Source organism: Dama dama, chromosome 9 (assembly GCF_033118175.1).
Source record: "Dama dama isolate Ldn47 chromosome 9, ASM3311817v1, whole genome shotgun sequence".
Taxonomy (NCBI): Eukaryota; Metazoa; Chordata; class Mammalia; order Artiodactyla; family Cervidae; genus Dama; species Dama dama.
Window position 1 is genome coordinate 102600775 of NC_083689.1, and position 17376 is coordinate 102618150.

Sequence of the window (17376 nt, forward strand, 5' to 3'; positions counted from 1 at the left end):
GTGAATGAAAATTTAACAGATACAAAGTAAATGTCCAAGAACATATATTACGGGACTTTTTCACTTCGTTAATAGCTGCCTGGAATTATTTGCTAAATATTTTCCCATTCAAATTTTTGGAATGAAGGATTTGTCTTTTAAAGAAAATTTTTCATTTCACTGTAAAGAACATGCTGTCCTTGCCTTCATGCTTTCTCACAAAATGGCTCTTTATCGTGTCCTTTGCTTAATAAGTAGGAAGAGACATTAGAGCAAGTTTGTTTCATGGTAAGGCGTGAAGATACAATAGATGAGCGACAGTGTGGTTCACATACTCTGTTTCCCAAACATTGCATGTGGAAACTTTTTTAAGTGTTTTTCCTGATTTATCTTCTCAACTCTGTCTCAGTGAGAATGCAAGGGGAGGGTGAACAAAATCTTAAGGTAACAACAGTAGTGTTCCCAAAACAGTATCAGGGAAGCACTTTCAGTTTGGAGAGTACTGTTTCTCCTGGTTACTAGTGGGATATTTTTGTAATAATTATAATGATAGTAGCAAAATACTTGGTTTTTTTTTATGGAATGTGTCAGATACATTAATTTATTTAACCCTGTGAAGTAGATATTTTAATATGTTCTCAGATGAGGAAACTAATTTTAAAGAGGTTAAATAAATTGCCTTAGATTACACAGCTAATGGTCAAATTCCTTTCAAAGAACTGTTTGAAAGGGAGAGCATTGGTTCTATACTGAAAAGGCCAAAGGGAGTCAACTTCTACTACAAGCCTCGGCTGATTATTTGATTTCCAAGGCACCCTTCTTACCCTAAAAGTCTGTACATCTATGACTCTGTTACCATTGTCCGTTCAGGGTTGGGTGATGATGTAGATTTTGATGATGAGGATAATAGCAATAACAGTAATAATAATAGCTTCTTTAACCATCTCCACAGGCCAAGTACATTCCCTTTGTCATCATCAATTTCTGCAATAGTTCGCTAAGGTAAGGCGTTTATATCCAGTTTACAAAGAAGAACTGAAGTATATTGAGAAGAAACGGAGGTGTGCAATGAGCTGTGACTCCTTTGGGGTTATACAGTGGCAGAACTGAGAATGAAACTGGTTTTATTTGACTTTGAAATACTGCCTGTCATTCCATGAAGATTGGGGACCCTATATGATGAATCTGCCACCAACTCTTCATTATCAGGGTTTCCTTAGATGGGCATCACACCGGATTAACATTGTATATGCAAACATAGAAACAACAACATAAATTTAGCTGAATATAATTAATTTTACAGCCAAAGTAAGCCAAGAGGAAGATAAATTCCAGTAGTTAGCCGTTGGTTGCCTGCCAGTTTCTTCCCTTTGCACCAACTAATAGCCCTGATTGCCGTAAGGGAGCAATGTGGATGTAGGGAGGTGACGCTGAGCTGGGGGTATTAACCATGTTTGATTTAATTAGGAAGCTGTTTTTCACAGATTTAGTAACTAATTCACAGGTGCCATGACCCTGTCCAATCAGAATGAATTTAGAACTTTTCCTGGGAATGCTGGGAAAAGATGCTCCTGTCTAGTATGTAGGGGAACAGCCTCAAACGACCACGGCCATTTTTGTTAACACGAGGAAGTCATCCAGGGGACTGGTAGGTAGAACTGGGGAGCTAGGAGCATTATTGAGAATTGCAGCGAGTCTCAATACCATCACCAGCCATCACACTTAAACGCTGGCCAGGGTCTGGGCCTCTGAGGCCTGTGAATTAATAGGTTCCCTTTATTTCTTCCTCCATTTTGAGATGATTTGCTAATACTCACAACCTGTCTGTATTGATGCCATCTTCTGATCCCGCTTGCTGGCTCTAGGGTTCACATTGTCCTTTGTTCATATGGCATCTTACCTGGTCAGTATTTCATGTATCATTGGGTTTTATTGATTTTTTTAACCTATAAGACTATAAGCTTCTTATTGCCTGGCCAAACACTCAAAGACTATTTGTTGCATTAAAAGGAAACATGCCACTTTCCAAATTATATTTCATACAAAAGATACATGCTACCTATTTAAGACTTTTAAAGGGTAGGGCAAATAAAATCAATTTAGAGCCAGAGGTGCTTGATGTCTACATAATTTTTCTTGTTAAATATAATAGACTATCTAAATAGCAAAGAAATTCAATACCTGTCAATGGTATTTTTATTTGTGTTATTATTAAAACTGTCATATTACTGTTCAATTAGGTACTCTGCAAAGCAGACCATTATCACTGAGAAAAGAGCTGCCTAGTGTGAAGGGAAGGTGCATGTGAATGGGTGTTGTTGCTTCACATTCACAAACAAAATCAATGCTGTGATACAGTTAACCCATTTCCAACAAATACAAAAAGTGTATTTTGAAATATTCAACAAATTTAACTCATCAGTCGGCGTGCCTCTTGAAGGTGTTAAACATTTTTTTGTGAACAACTCTTTATACTGACAGAAATTTGAAACCCCCACCCCACTCTAATAATAATATGGTTTTGTAGCTATTACTCAAGAAGGTAATTTTGAATGATATTGGACTAGATGCAAATCCAATAGGAAAGTTAGATAATTTATCACAACCATAATTTTGAAGATATATGACATTTAAAGAGTGTCATCTGTAGGTGGATACAAGTTGGTTAGAAGTTAGGAAAAGTAGCTGTTGAACTCCAACGTCCAGGGTGAAGAATAGTTGAGCTGTAGCTTTTCAGTGATCGATTTTGAAAGGACTTATGGGAGAAATGACACTTTAAGAGATTTTAAATTAACGGCAAAGAGTGGCTTAGTATTTTTGAGGGAGAAGTTTGTTATAGGTCCTTGGTATTTCATTGAAGAAAGATTTAGCAGTGCAGTTGAATGATGAATAGACTGGGATGTGTACAGATATGTCCAAGATTGAGGTGACATGAGTCATTGGAGGGGAAAAACACAACTCCTTGACTCCATTTTCCTTTTCATTTCCTTGGCCGAGGCAGAATTTCTTAACTTTACTTCTCAAGTTGATTTGGCTTCTATGAGGTGATTGTTTTGCACCATGATTCTATGTACTCTCATATATGCTATTGTTCTCCAATTAATGTTGGTTAATTAAAAAGAATCTCTAATTGTGAGAAGACAGGAAATTCAGAAGATGACTGCATATCACCTGTGCTTTTTGGGTGTTTGAGGGTGGGAGGGAAATAAAACTGTTTAATGGCATAAGAATTTGTTCTTTCGGAGCTAATCCAAAACAGTTTCAGTAGCAGTGTGATTTACAATTCAGTTTAGCGGCTATAAAACCTAGGTTAATGTAGGCTATCTGAACTAAGTACATTTCAGTTTAGAGCCAGTCTCTGCCCCTAAAAAATGGTGTGACCTTGAACTTGCTACTCAAACTTTCTATGTCTCAATTTTGCAACATGGAGCTTTTTGAGGATTCAGTGAGATAATTCATATAAAGCACTTGGAATAGTGTCTGGGACTTGAAAAGTTTTAACTATTTTTAAAAAAAATTTTCTCATTAATGAGATATTACCAGTGTTATTCTATGTGGCAAGATATAAATGGCAGCTTCTGTATTTGCATAAAACTGCCCGGGAGTTGGTGATGGACAAGGAGGCCTGGTGTGCTGTGGTTCATGGGGTCACAAAGAGTCGGACACGACTGAGCAACTGAACTGAACTGAACTGTTCACTGGTTCATTAGCATTAATTCTCAATAAGCCTAACCATTGGCTGTTAATACATATTAAATCATAGTGAGTGGATAAAGATCTGACTTCAGACATTGACCTAGTGCATGAAGTAAATCTATTCATTTAAAGCTGTCAAACTTTCCTGACCCAATTTTTAGCTAGAATCGTCAGAATTGGAACATATTCTTAGAAAAAGCACAGAATAGCAAGCTGCCTTCCACATATCTCCTTCCACACACCTCTAAATCCTGAACTCCCAGCCATTATGCATTTTGACTCTGAGATCTCTGACGACAGAAAAAAAATTTAGCTGTTTTTTCCATGCTGTTTAGAATGAAGTCATTATACCACAAACAACAACTATTACTCACAAATGAGTGGCAGTGTAGTGGGCTTACAAAATTAAGGAAATGATAAGTTGTTTTTTTTAAACTGTGGATGAAATAGGATCAATAATCTTGGTCAAGCTTAAGATAATTTTTAAAGTGTTACAATATAGAGAAGGCAAATATTGACAGAAACGTGGAACATAGCCTCAGAAAATTCTTCAGTGGTTAATCTAAAAGTTTTATATTTGAACAGTGGAATAAGTATCATTGAAGTTAATTGGCAGTCAATACATTCTATGAAGTATAACCCAATTGATTATTCACCTAACAATGAAATGTCTAATTGCATAAATGCACAGTATCCTTGATTAACATTAATACCCTTTCAAACCATTTGTACTATATACAATGTGTAATATTGTATTAATCAATGTATTAATATTGTATATATTAAAGAGTCAGCCATGTCTGACTCTTTGCAACCCCATGGACTGCAGCATGCCAGGCCCCCCATCCCTCACCATCTCCAGGAGGTTGCCCAAATTCATGGCCTTTGCATCAGTGATGCCATCCAACCATCTCATCCTCTGTCACTCTCTTCTCCTCCTGCCTTTAGTCTTTCTAACCATCAGGGTCTTTTCCAATGAGTTGACTCTTTGCCTCAGGTGGCCAAAAGATTGGAACTTCAGTTTTAGCATCAGTCCGTCCAATGAGTATTCAGGGTGGATTTCCTTTACTGGTTTGATCTCCTTGCTGTCCAAGGGACTCTTATGAGTCTTCTCCAACACCACAGTTCGAAGGAGTCAATTCTTTGGTGCTCTGCCGCCTTTACAATGGCAAAGACTCTCTCACAATGGTACGTGACTACTGGAAAAACCATAGCTTTGACTAGACACACTCTTGTTGGAAAAGTGATGTTTTTGCTTTTCAACACACTGTCTAGGTTTCTCATGCTTTCCTGCCAAGAAGCAATCGTCTTCTAATTTCATGGCTGCAGTCACCAACTGCAGTGATTTTAGAGCCCAGAAAGGAAATCTATTATTGCTGCTACCTTTTACCCTTCTCTTTACCATGAAGTAGTGGGGCCAGATGCTGTAATCTTAGTTTTTTTTAATATTTAGCTTTAAGCTGGCTTTTTCACTTTGCTTCTTCAGCCTCATCAAGAGGCTCTTTAGTTCCTCTTCACTTTCTGCCATAAGGGTGGTATTATCTGCATATCTGAAGTTGCTGATGTTTCTCCCACCAACCTTGATTCCATTAATCACTCTCAAAAATATAATTTTTAAATTCTTCTTGAACTATTTGAGAAAGCCGTATGTTCACCTCACAGTCATGTCTCTATGAAGTTGAGCAGTGAATCTATTGCAGATGCTTCTACTGAAGTTCATAAAATTTAGGTGACTTTCTTTAAAGTTGAATAGAGTTTATCAGTGGCCAGAGATGACAACAGTTTCTGTGCAGTTATGGCATCACAGAATCATACATCCAGTTCAAATTCAGTTCTCTGTTATGTCAAATCTTCTCAGAGATACTGAGTTTTGAGAACTTTGGTGTGCATGACCTACAACTTGGCAGGAGAATATATACAGATCATGTTTGATTTAGCAAGTCTTTTCTAGTAGCTCTTGTTGATCATTTCATTTGCCAAGTTAGCTGTTGGAGCATTTCTTGCACTGACCCCAAAATGGAGAAATAAACACATATTTATCTCATTGAAAGGTTTATATAACCAACCCTAATAATTACAAGTTGGTGGGTGGGGGGGTGGCAAAGAGCACAGAGATAATTAAAATTCTCAGGTGATCCTTAGGTGTCATATATGTTTTGGCTTATTTCTTTTCCAAATTTTTCCCAAGTTACAAAGGTAAAGCAAAAAGAATTGAATGAGTATCACTATGACCTTTCTCTCTACACATTGATAAGGAAGATAGTGAGCAGTGAAACCGAGTAGTCAGCAGCAGGGAAAAAAGGGCTCAAGGTCATCTGCTTGTACATTAGGTTTAGTATAATCATGAGTTTACTGCTTTTGGATAATCTCTTTCCAAATTAGATGAAGACAATGGGTCCAATTTTTATTTCTGAAAAAGCTGAACACCCCTCTCACTCCCCATAATGCGCATAATACATGCTCTTCCAAAATGACTTGATTACCTAACACCGAATTGTTCCATTAGCACAGAGGCTTTTGTTGCTTGGGCCTGAAGGCAGACACGATGGGAGCATGTGGGCTGGTGCTTAGTTATCAAGTGCAGCTGTGCCTTGAGTTACACCCTGAGCAAAGAAGATCGCAACAGACTGTCTCCCCTACACTGACTTCAGCTGAGGAGACACCAGGCCAAACAAAGAGGGAAAAGATAGAAGAAATGGTTGCTAGCAGATGTACTAGCCATTTCTGCACAAAAATCAGTATCAGAATCTGGGCTAGTGAAAATCAGAGGTGAGGATTCTGAGAGAACAAAGGGAATAATAGGGAATAGAGGTGATTTTGTTGATTTTTTTTGTTCTTCACATTTCTTTCGACTTGTTTGTAAGGGCTGGATTTTTGTAATGGCTTTTTGTAATACTGCTGTTGTGACACATGTGTGTGTGTGGGGGGGGGGGCTTTGGCTGGTGATCCGTGCGTGTGTGGTACTTGACAATGTGTATGCTTCTTGTGACCTCTGTGTGGCTCCAGTATCCCTAGGACAATCTTGGTTTTTTCCCTATGGGGATTCTCCTTGACCATGGGAGTAGTCTGGCTTCCAGGACTTAACAGAATATCTCTAGAAGCACCGCTTGGATTATTTGCAACTTCCACAAATTAGTCTTGGACTGACTGATGTGGTGCTGGGTGGCATCAAAAACTAGCAAAGAACAACCTTTTAATGAACCTTATTTGGGCCAAAGTTAATCTTTTTAACCATCAACTAAGAAGCCCTACAACAACTCAAACCCCTAATTCATACTAAAGCACAATATCCCCCTTTGGACACATAAAAGTATTCCTTCCTTAGATTGTATTTTTACACAGGTAAGTGCAAAGGGGAGGATAACCCCACATTTTGTTATCTGGTATGTATGCAAGGTGACTCTGCTTCAGTAATCACAATAGCCAGAGAAGAATTATTGCTTCTTTGATTCTGTAGTTGCGTTTTTGTCCTCTGGAAGTGTATCCCCAAAAAATCAATGTCAGCTGGCTTTAGAGGAAATGTTTTTAATGGACCTGCTGCTGCCAAGTCTCCCCGGGATGCTTAATCACTGTGTCTGCACCAGGGATAGAAGCACTGTGACTCCAGGAGCCTGGGTCTGGGCAGAGCATCTCAGGGGCTCCAATGCTTATAGAGGTCAGACAGGCATTATAAACGGGTGGAGCAATCAGGTACCCAGCACCAGGGAGTACGGGGGACTGTGAACCTGGGGAGTCTATCTCAGAGACGGCAGACAGTCCCTACCCGTTCCATCCACTGGTCACCCTGAGGGATATGGGCCCCCTGTGTCAAGGGAACGTCTCTCGCAGTTTCTCTCTATATCTGAAAGAGACTAAATTGGGGTCACACACAGTTAGACCTGTGAACGCGTCACCCTGAGGAAAAGGATTAGAGAATCCTCTGATATTAAAACCTCTCAAGGAGGACCAAATTAGTTTCCTAAGCTATCATAACAAAACGCCACAAATTGGGTGGCTTAACCAGCAGAAGTTAATTTTTTTTTTTTGCAGTCCTGTGGACTGGAAGTTCAAGATCAAGGGGTTTACGATTTGGTTCCTTTTGAGGCCTCTTTGCTTAAGTTGCACATGGCTGCCACGTCTCACTGTGTCCTGACATTATCTTTTTCTCTGTGCTCAAGCATTCCTGGAGTTCAAACTTCCATCTGCATGTCCCCAGATTTCCTCTTCTTGTAAGGACGCCAGTCAGGTTGGATTAGGACCCATCCATCCTAGTGATCTTCTTTTAACTTGATTAGCTTTTTAAAGGCCCTGCCTTCAAACACCATCAGCCTCGATGGTGCAGGGGTTAGGACTTCAGTATAGAAATGTGGAGGGGACACAGTTTGCCCACAACAGAGCAGCACCCAGCAGTCTGGGTTCTGCAGAGGCAGGCAGCTTGGGCATCTGCAACCCATTTTCCACGTTCAGACCAGCAGACAAGTACATATTATAAACAAGGAGCGAACAACGATAGCATCATATGCAGTGACTTAATTAATGGTTTAAGCTTATCCCTAGACAAGAATTCCTAAAGAAACTTGTGATTAGTACAGATTATAAAGGCTTGCTAGAGAGAGAGCATGGATCTACTCGACTCCTCACAGCAGAATCAACTTTTTCATGATTGTGAGCTTTATTCCATTCTGGAGAGGGCATTGTCCTTAAATAGTGAGTAATTGGTACTTCAGTGTGCCTTCCGGCATTTGTTAGCATGAGCAGCTCCAATTCTTTAAAACAAAGCATCTGGGGTAAGAAATGGTGGTTTATGCTGTCTGCGTGTTGCCACAGTCTTAGCAGTCAATAAATGCTGAGCCTTCCAGATAAAGACTCCCACATTGATGATGAGAACAGTTGCACAGACTGATTTTTCCAGTAAGTAAAGATGAGTTTACCTCTTGTGGAAAAAAAAGAGTACAAACTGAATATCCTAAAAATGTGCTTGAAACTCTTCACTTAAAAAAGAAGTGCATGTGCTTCTTGTTGGATGGGATGAAACGCAACAGTATTGGTTTGGTAATTTAAGAATTTGGAACTGAGTATTCTCACATCATATTTCTATAAATTCACTTGGCTACTGGATGAATCAAAATGCTATGTAGGTACTGAAGCATTTTTGCAGTCGTATGCATTTGTTTTGCATGCATGATCAGTCGTGTCTGACTCTTTGTGACCCCATGGACTATACTTGCCAGGCTCCTCTGTCCATGGAACTTTCCAGGCAAGAATACTGGAGCAGGTTGCCATTTCCCTCTCCAGGGGATCTTCCTGACTCAGGGATCGAACTCACATCTTTTGCACCTCCTACCTTGGCAGGTGAATTCTTTACCACTGTGTGACCTGGTAGAAGATCAAAATACAGTATCATATCTGGGAGTCCTAGAAGTTAGTCTTTTGGAAAAGTCAAAGGTAACAGATGTCTGGGACACTTGACCTAAGCTGTCATTAGTTTTTCCACTTAAAATTTTGAAATTGGGTCTCAGAGGCTTTAGTTCATCCTTATTGGATGTGAGGGGATAGAAAAATAGGGTTTTCAGGTGTGACATATGTGGGTCATGTGCATCCCAAGGCAGAGAAAGCCTGCCTGCAAAGAAACAGACAAACCAAGGGATGGGAACATCTCACCTTTCAGGGCAATGGTGAATGTAACCGCAGCTCCTAACCCCCTAATTTTCGTTTCCTTCCTCAGTGTGGATCAGGGAGTATTTTCTGGAGTCCCAGATAAAGAAAAACAGTAATTAATTGTGAAAATCCGCATCTAATTCTGAACAGCCATCCCTAATCTTTTCGTTTCTTTCTATGACTTTGCCTGTGTAGTCAATTGTAGTTTTTTCCTGTCAGTTTATACTCTTTCCAAGTTTTGAAGAAGTAAATATAATCATTTTACCTCCTGGTTTCCATTACTTATAGTCAGATTTTTTTTTTTTATAGTTTGAAAGTTTTATTTCTGAAATACGTGAGTCAGTATGCTAATTTTAATGCTATAGTATAAATATTTGGGCTTCCCTGATAGCTCAGTTGGTAAAGAATCCAACTGCAATGCAGGAGACCCCAGTTTGACTCCTGGGTCGGGAAGATTCACTGGAGAAGGGATAGGCTACCACTCCAATATTCTGGCCTGGAGAATTCATGGACAGTCCATGGGGTCCCGAAGAGTCAGACATGACTGAGTGACTTTCAGTTTCTTTTCATTAATATTTAACACACTGATGGCTCATATTACAGTCTGAATAAATAACTGTGGACTGATTCATTTTGACTTCTTTTCTAAGTCCTTCATATGGTGCAGAGCCTCTTGGTGGGTACTAACGTGCTCTGTGCTATGATATGACTATGTTGGAATTGGTGCAGCAAATCTATCAACTGCCTGAATACAGATACTGTCAATATATTAAATATTTCAAACTTCTTAACTTCTTTCTTACCTGCTGTGGAGGACTGCCAAGTAATCCAGTCCATAGAAATTTATAACTAGATGAGGATTCATTTTCTTGGATAAGATGTGAGATGGTGTGCTGTTTAATTAATGGTATAATTTGGATCTTTTGTGTTTCTCTAAAATTACCAGATATATAATAAGTTGGATAATCAGGACCAAGCCTAAAGTATACTGGATATTGCTGTCAAGTGTAAAGCCCATGGGATTTTTTAACACCAGAAAGGAAGTCTGATGCACTTATTCTTTAGAAGAAAACATCATCTGATTGCTGTGATTTGATAGTTTTGTCTTCAGCTCTAGAGGGCTTTCCTGGTAGTTCAGATGGTAAAGAATCTACCTGTAATGCAGGAGACCCAGGTTCGATCCCTGGGTTGGGAAGATCCCCTGGAGGAGGGCATGGCAACCCACTCCAGTGTTGTTGCTTGGAGAATTCAGTGGGCAGAGGAGCCTGGTGGGCTGCAGATCACGGGGTCACACGCTCAGAGCTGGCCATGGCTGAGTGACTCACACTTTCACTTTCAGCTCTAGAAGCTGCTGCCAGATCATTAGTGGTGCATCCTTCGAGCAGTCCCTGCATGTGCTAAGTCATCTTAGTCACTCTTTGTGACCCCATGGACTGTAGCCCGCCAGGCGTCCCTGTCCATGGGATTTTCCAGGCAAGAATACTGGAGTGGGTTGCCATTTCCTCCTCCAGGGGATGTTCCTGGCCCAGGGATCAAACCGGCATCTCTTGTCTGCTGCATTGGCAGGCAGATTCTTTACCACCAGTGCCACCTGGGAAACCCTAATAGCTAAGTCCCTGCATGGCTACTCCTTATACTTTAGTCAAGAATCTAGCCTCCTTAATTCATAGCTTTCTTAATGCCTTTGTTTTTCCATTTTACAAAAGGAAATATAACCTTGTTATTTATATAATTAAAAGTGTGCATACACTAATGTGAATATAATTAACTTTCATACTGCCAAAGCATGAAAGTGAAAGTGTTAGTCGCTCTAATTCTTTGTGACCCTATGGACTGTAGCCCACCAGGCTCCTCTGTCCCTGAAAATCTCCAGGCAAGAATACTGGAGTGGGTTGCCATTCCTTTCTTCAGGGGATCTTCCCAATACAGGGATTGAACCTGCATCTCCTGCATTACAGGCAGATTCTTTACCATCTAAGCCACCAGGGAAGCCCCTAACACTACCAAACTGTACATTTAAAAATGGATAAGATGGTAAATTTCATGCTATATGTACCACAATTAAAAATAAAAAAATCAAAAAGTGGTGTGTGATCTTATTTATGGTTTTCCTGAGGCCACAGGTAAGTGCCTGTGTAGACTAAAATGGCCCCTTTGGTTTTAATTTTATAGTAAATGTTTTCTTGAATTAATGCTATCCAGCCATTTACCTTGAATGTTACACATTCTCAGGCATCTCTTAATACCCCTGCCTTCCTTCTGTTGGCTTTCCTTCCAGAAACATTTACTGAACATTTATGTATCTGGGATCAGAGAGCTGAGAAGCAGGGTTTGTTCTCTGCCCCCAAGAAGCTTCAGACTGGTTGGGATGACTGACAAAGGCAAAAATTCCAAGACAAATAGGTGTACGTGGTGTTTAGGAATCCTAGGAGGGGCATCCACCTATGTCTGCAGTGCAGTAGAGGGTGGACATGCAAGACCTACAGAGGAGGCAGTATCTGAACCGAGTAAGGAAGAGTGAGTAGAGAGTGGCTAGGTGAAATGAAATGGAGAGCAGGGCATTGCAGACAGAGGAACAGCATCTAAGAAGGTGAGGAGCACGCAGGCCCATGAAGTGTTACAAAGAACCTCAGATCGTTGGTGACTCATGCTTATGTGAGAAGGGGTTGAGAAGAAATCAGAGAAGCAGGACGGTGGCAGGAAATGAGGCTGGAGAAATAAGGTCAGATCCTTCTGTACCATGCCCAAGAAATTACGCTTTCCTTAAATGTTTGGGGGTAGAACTAGAGAAGGAATTTAGATGGGAAATGACATCAGATATGTGGTTTAAAAAAATCACTTTGACAGAGTTGTCGAAAGATTAGAATGGAAGAAACTGGATGATTTTCCAGTAATTTAGATGAGAAATAACAGAAGTGTGAACCAAAGCTGTGGGGCTGGAAGAGAGGGAAGGGAGTTAAGCAACAAAGAAGGTGATTGAACATGAGAGGAGTGGGAGGAAGAAGAAGCCAAGAATGAGTTGCTCTTTGGATGATATACTCAAGATCTGTACCTTTCAGGAGATGAAATTCCTCTTAATAATAGGCATGGTCAAGTGTTTAGAGGTGAAGTATCTGATGTCTATAAGCTACTGTGAAATACGATGGATTGATCGATGTCTAGATGGTTTAATGTGTGATAAAGCAAATATTGCCCAGATAGAGTAGGATCTGGTTTTATAAATATATGCTTTTTAAAAGAAGACACAATTATCAGAATAAAATATAGGGAGAAGATGTTGCTTCTAAGTTACTTCATGCAGTGTAGAGAAGTTATAATATACTTTATTAGGTAAAAAAAAATGCAGTATAATTCAAGTTATCAAGACCACACCCAATAACCCAAAGCCCCATCCCATACACTACTTCTATAATATCAATAGGCAACATTTCTACACTGTGATCATATTAATAAGCTAATGGATATTTTCCTTCAGTCTGTTTTCTTTGGTGTATGTGCGAGCCATATATCTCCCCACCCCATGCCAATAGCTAGTACAGTGACAGGCAAATAACCGGAAAAATAATACATTGCTCTAGACAGCAAGAAATAACATTGTAAAATATTGCTTACCCCAGGATATGTTATTCCTCTTAGAAACCAGTGTAATTGACTTTGGGTACTGTGTGTGAAATGAGAATAAAGTGTTTTTGAAAAACACACACACACAAAGAACTTCTGATTCATTGTGTGCCAAGGGCAATGATTGCTCCCATAAGCAAGGTTGAAACTCTGGGGAAGAGGGCAGATTTTGAGTCAGGGGACATAGGCAGAGAGGATTATTTTAGGTTTAGCAATACTGAGTCTGAGGTGTCACTGACAGCTGGACATGATGGTTTTGGAACTCAGAGGAAGGTTCTGTGCTGGAAGGGCAGAGTTTCTGGAATAGGGCCAGAGGCCACATAGATGAGGTCGTGGGTAGAGTGTAAGAAAAGATGACCAAGACTAGAATTCTGAGGCACATTTGAAGGGACAGAGAAGCTGAATGTTCCTTGGAGACTTGGAAAGCATATACAGATAGGAAGGAGGAAAGTGCAGGAGAAAAAGAGCTTGTGGGAAGGGAGAAGGGAGAAGAGATGGAAGAGGGGAGAAGGGGTCGGTTGGGGAAGAGAGAGGGAGAGAGTGTGCGCTAATACAGAGGTCTTAGCGGAAAGAGTGAATCAGAAGGGAGGAAAACACCATGTCAAGTGTTTCTGCGAGGTCAAGGCTAAGGAGGAAACTCTTAATACTAGGTATGGTGATTCTGAGGGCTTCCCGGGTGGCTCAGCGGTGAAGAACCCGCCTCCCAATGCAGGAGATGCAAGAGACACAGGCTCAATCCCTGGGTCAGGAAGATTCCCCTGGAGGAGGACATGGCAACCCACTGCAGTATTCTTGCCTGGAGAATTCCATGGACAGAGGAGCCTGTTGGGCTATAGTCCATACAGTCGTACAGAGTTGGACACAACTGAAGCAACTTAGCACACATGCACACGTGGTGATTCTAAGTGATTAGAAACCATGGTGAGAGCAGTTCCAATGAAGAAGATTCAGAGGCTGGATTATAGTACAAGAAGGAGTGAAGGGGCGAATAGGAGGCTAGCATTTGGACAGAGCCAGTGAAGATTGTTCTTTAAATAAATCTGACTAGGAAACACAGAGGTAATTTACAAAGAGGTAACACCAAAACTCATTATATTTAAGGTGGGGGAAGAATCCTTGGAAATTGATTAAACACACAGAAGAGGAACTGGTAATAATTGAGGCCAGTTGCTTGAATGGCTGGGAGGGGAAGGAACCCTGAGGCCAGATGGAGAGAATAGACCGGTATATGGGTAGGGGGACCTCCCTGTCCTTCCACCGAGATGAAGGAAAGAGGTGATGGTGAGTGTGGATAAGTTCCTTTTCTGGGTTGGGGATGAGGGCAAGCAGGAAAGTGAAGAAGCTCTTGTTACTGGTATCTTATTTTCTCTGTGAAGTATATGAGGTCACCAGGTAAAAGTGATAGGGAGAGAAGTGGGTCAGTGTCTACTAAGATGGTTGGAAGAATTTTATAGAATTGTGAGCAGGAGCAGAATGAAGACAGAGAAAGGAATGTCAGGCCACCAGAAGGCGAGGGTGGCAACTTTTCTCCAGGGGCCGTTAGCTTCTTAGATGTAAAGGACATATCACTAGCTATTTCTATTTTCCGAACTATTCATCAGCCCCCAGCTGTCTTCTGCTGTCGATTTAAGCCTCAACACAGACTGTATCTGAAGATGGTACTGTTTCTTTTCTAAAGGGCTAAACAACTTCTTCCTGTACAACTTACAAACAAATAACAAAAAATGAGATTAAGTGTGTTTTCTCCCCAAACCTAATGTAAAATATAGTTCTTTTTAATAAAGTTGGTAAATAGATGAGGAAACAGTGGAAACAGTGGCTGACTTTATTTTTTTGGGCTCCAAAATCACTGCAGCTGGTGATTGCAGCCATGAAATTAAAAGACGCTTACTCCTTGGAAGGAAAGTTATGACCCACCTAGACAGCATATTCAAAAGCAGAGACATTACTTTGTCCACAAAGGTCCATCTAGTCAAGGCTATGGTTTTTCCAGTAGTCATGTATGGATGTGAGAGTTGGACTATAAAGAAGGCTGAGCACCACAGAATTGATGCTTTTGAAGTGTGGTGTTGGAGAAGACTCTTGAGAGTCCCTTGGACTGCAAGGAGATCCAACCAGTCCATCCTAAAGGAGATCAGTCCTGGGTGTTCATTGGAAGGACTGATGATGAAGCTGAAACTCCAATACTTTGGCCACCTGATGAGAAGAGCTGACTCATTGGAAAAGACCCTGATGCTGGGAAAGATTGAAGGTGGGAGGAGAAGGGGACAACAGAGGATGAGATGTCTGGATGGCATTACTGACTCACTGGACATGGGTTTGGGTGGACTCCGGGAGTTGGTGATGGACAGGGAGGCCTGGCGTGCTGCAGTCCATGGGGTTGCAAAGAGTCGGATATGACTGAGTGGCTGAACCGAACTGAACTGAACTGAATAAAGTTGGTATCATAATGATATCGACCTATACATGAACCTGACCATGAAACCTGGACATGGCCTAGTATTAGATTGTTCAGCTTGCCTCCTTGGGAAGGCAGCATATTCTGCTTCTGCAAGCCTGAGTGTTCTTTTATGGCAAGATAGAAGATGCCAAGTCTTATCACTATTCCCTGGACTCTACCTTTTCAGGTGGTAGGCAAGACTTCATAGCTTTAAATCAAGGTCTCATTATTCACATTTTCATTTGCCAAGTACCAACCAGCCTCCCAGTGTTCTTTCTGGAAAAATCACCGCCAGCCCTTATCTCTGCTTTCTCAAACAGGATTGCAGGGTGGGAATAGGCTCAGCGTTGGGGTCATCCTCTAGCATGTGGCTTCCTGTGTGAGTCCTAGAGGCTTCATTTTGAAACCTTGCTTCTCATGCGGTTTTCATCTCAACCTCAGTTTCAGCTGCAAACCCTTCCTAGGAAGTGAGGAACTTCCTAAGCATGTTTGGTGGCCATCTCCCTGACTACTTCTGGTGACATTCTTAAGTATCACTGCTGTGTCTCTCCTGAGTCACTGCTCTCCAAGGACCAAGCTCCTTGGAGCCTCCATTAAGTCTGGTTTCCCATGGAGTATGATTAGTAAATGTTTCAGAAATGGTTTGTGAAATATTGAGTCAATTCTGTATTAGAACTCAAAATAATTTTGTACTCATTTCACCTTGAAGATTTAATGCCACTTAGATCCTCTTGTGGTTAGTCATTTGACGAGTTCAAGTTCCCTGCCTTCTGCTTACTCAGAGGTGCTCCCCAGGGTCCCAGTCAACATGTATTTATTGAGAACCTACTTGAGCTTATCACTGGGGATAAAGAGGTGGGTAAATCATAGTGCCTGTTATCAGAGGCACCCAAAGTTTAGAGACAGGCTAATAGTTAATATATAGCAGCAATTCTTTGAATGTAGTATACAGAGTAGTCAGTTGAAAGCCTAGAAAAAAATGCAGATTCCTAAGCCCATCCTTGGGGAAATATTTTCTGTAGAAGTGCCAAAGAATCTACATTTTTAATAAGCATGTTGGGTGAAGTAATTAGCCTCCAACTAATAAAAATAAATGAAAAAAAAAAAAAAAAACACTGACCAATGGGGGGGGAAAATAAAATTATGCCTTTATTTACCTAACAAAAAAAAAATAAGCATGTTGGTGTGAGAGGTCTGGGGAATGATGGAGGTGAGTCTAATGCAGAGAGTGTGAGACTCACATTTGGAAAAATTGCTGCAAGACGACAGTACAAGACTTACAATAAAGGTGTTTACTCTGGATACTGTGGGAGCCGAGGAGGAGCTCACTGACTCTGCCAAGGGAAGTTGAGGGTAGAGAGGCTGAGGAAAGGAGGTGTTTTTGGATCACTACACTCTCTCCTCTCAGAGTAAATATGAGATCTGTGAATCAGATCAATTTCCTTGTCCTTGGTCCTTTATCTCTAAAACTTCTACTAAAGGATTTTCTACTTGATTTATAGTGTGTACTCTTGTCTCTTACATATTTTTTTATGTTTCCTTTAAGCTAAATAAGTTGCACTATCTGCAACATCATGGGTTTCGTGTGTCTCTTCCCACTTCTAGACATATTGTAATTTAAGTACAGTTCAGTTCAGTTCAGTCGCTCAGTTGTGTGCAACTATTTGTGACCCCATGGACCGCAGCACGCCAGGCCTCCCTGTCCATCACCAACTCCTGGAGTTTACCCAAACTCATGTCCATTGAGTCGGTGATGCCATCCAACCATCTCATCCTCTGTCGTCCCCTTCTCCTCCTGCCTTCAATCTTTCTCAACATCAGGGCCTTTTCCAACAAGTCATCTCTTGGCATCAGGAGGCCAAAGTATTGGAATTTCAACTTCAGCATCAAACCTTCCAATAAACACCCAGGACTGATCTCCTTTAGGATGGACTGGTTGGATCTCCTTGCAGTCCAAGGGACTCTCAAGAGTCTTCTCCAACACCATAGTTCAAAAACATCAG

The 17376-nt window shown here is 40.9% G+C and overlaps 1 long non-coding RNA gene across 2 annotated transcripts in view; it reads left to right on the forward strand.

The window, feature by feature from the left end:
• Positions 1–615: 615 nt before the first annotated feature.
• LOC133061507 (uncharacterized) overlaps positions 616–17376 on the forward strand; it is a 161029-nt gene continuing 144268 nt past the window's right edge. For both annotated transcript variants that reach the window (XR_009694004.1, XR_009694002.1), the window contains exon 1: positions 616–981. This is a non-coding gene — a long non-coding RNA (uncharacterized LOC133061507). The remainder of the gene's footprint in view (positions 982–17376) is intronic.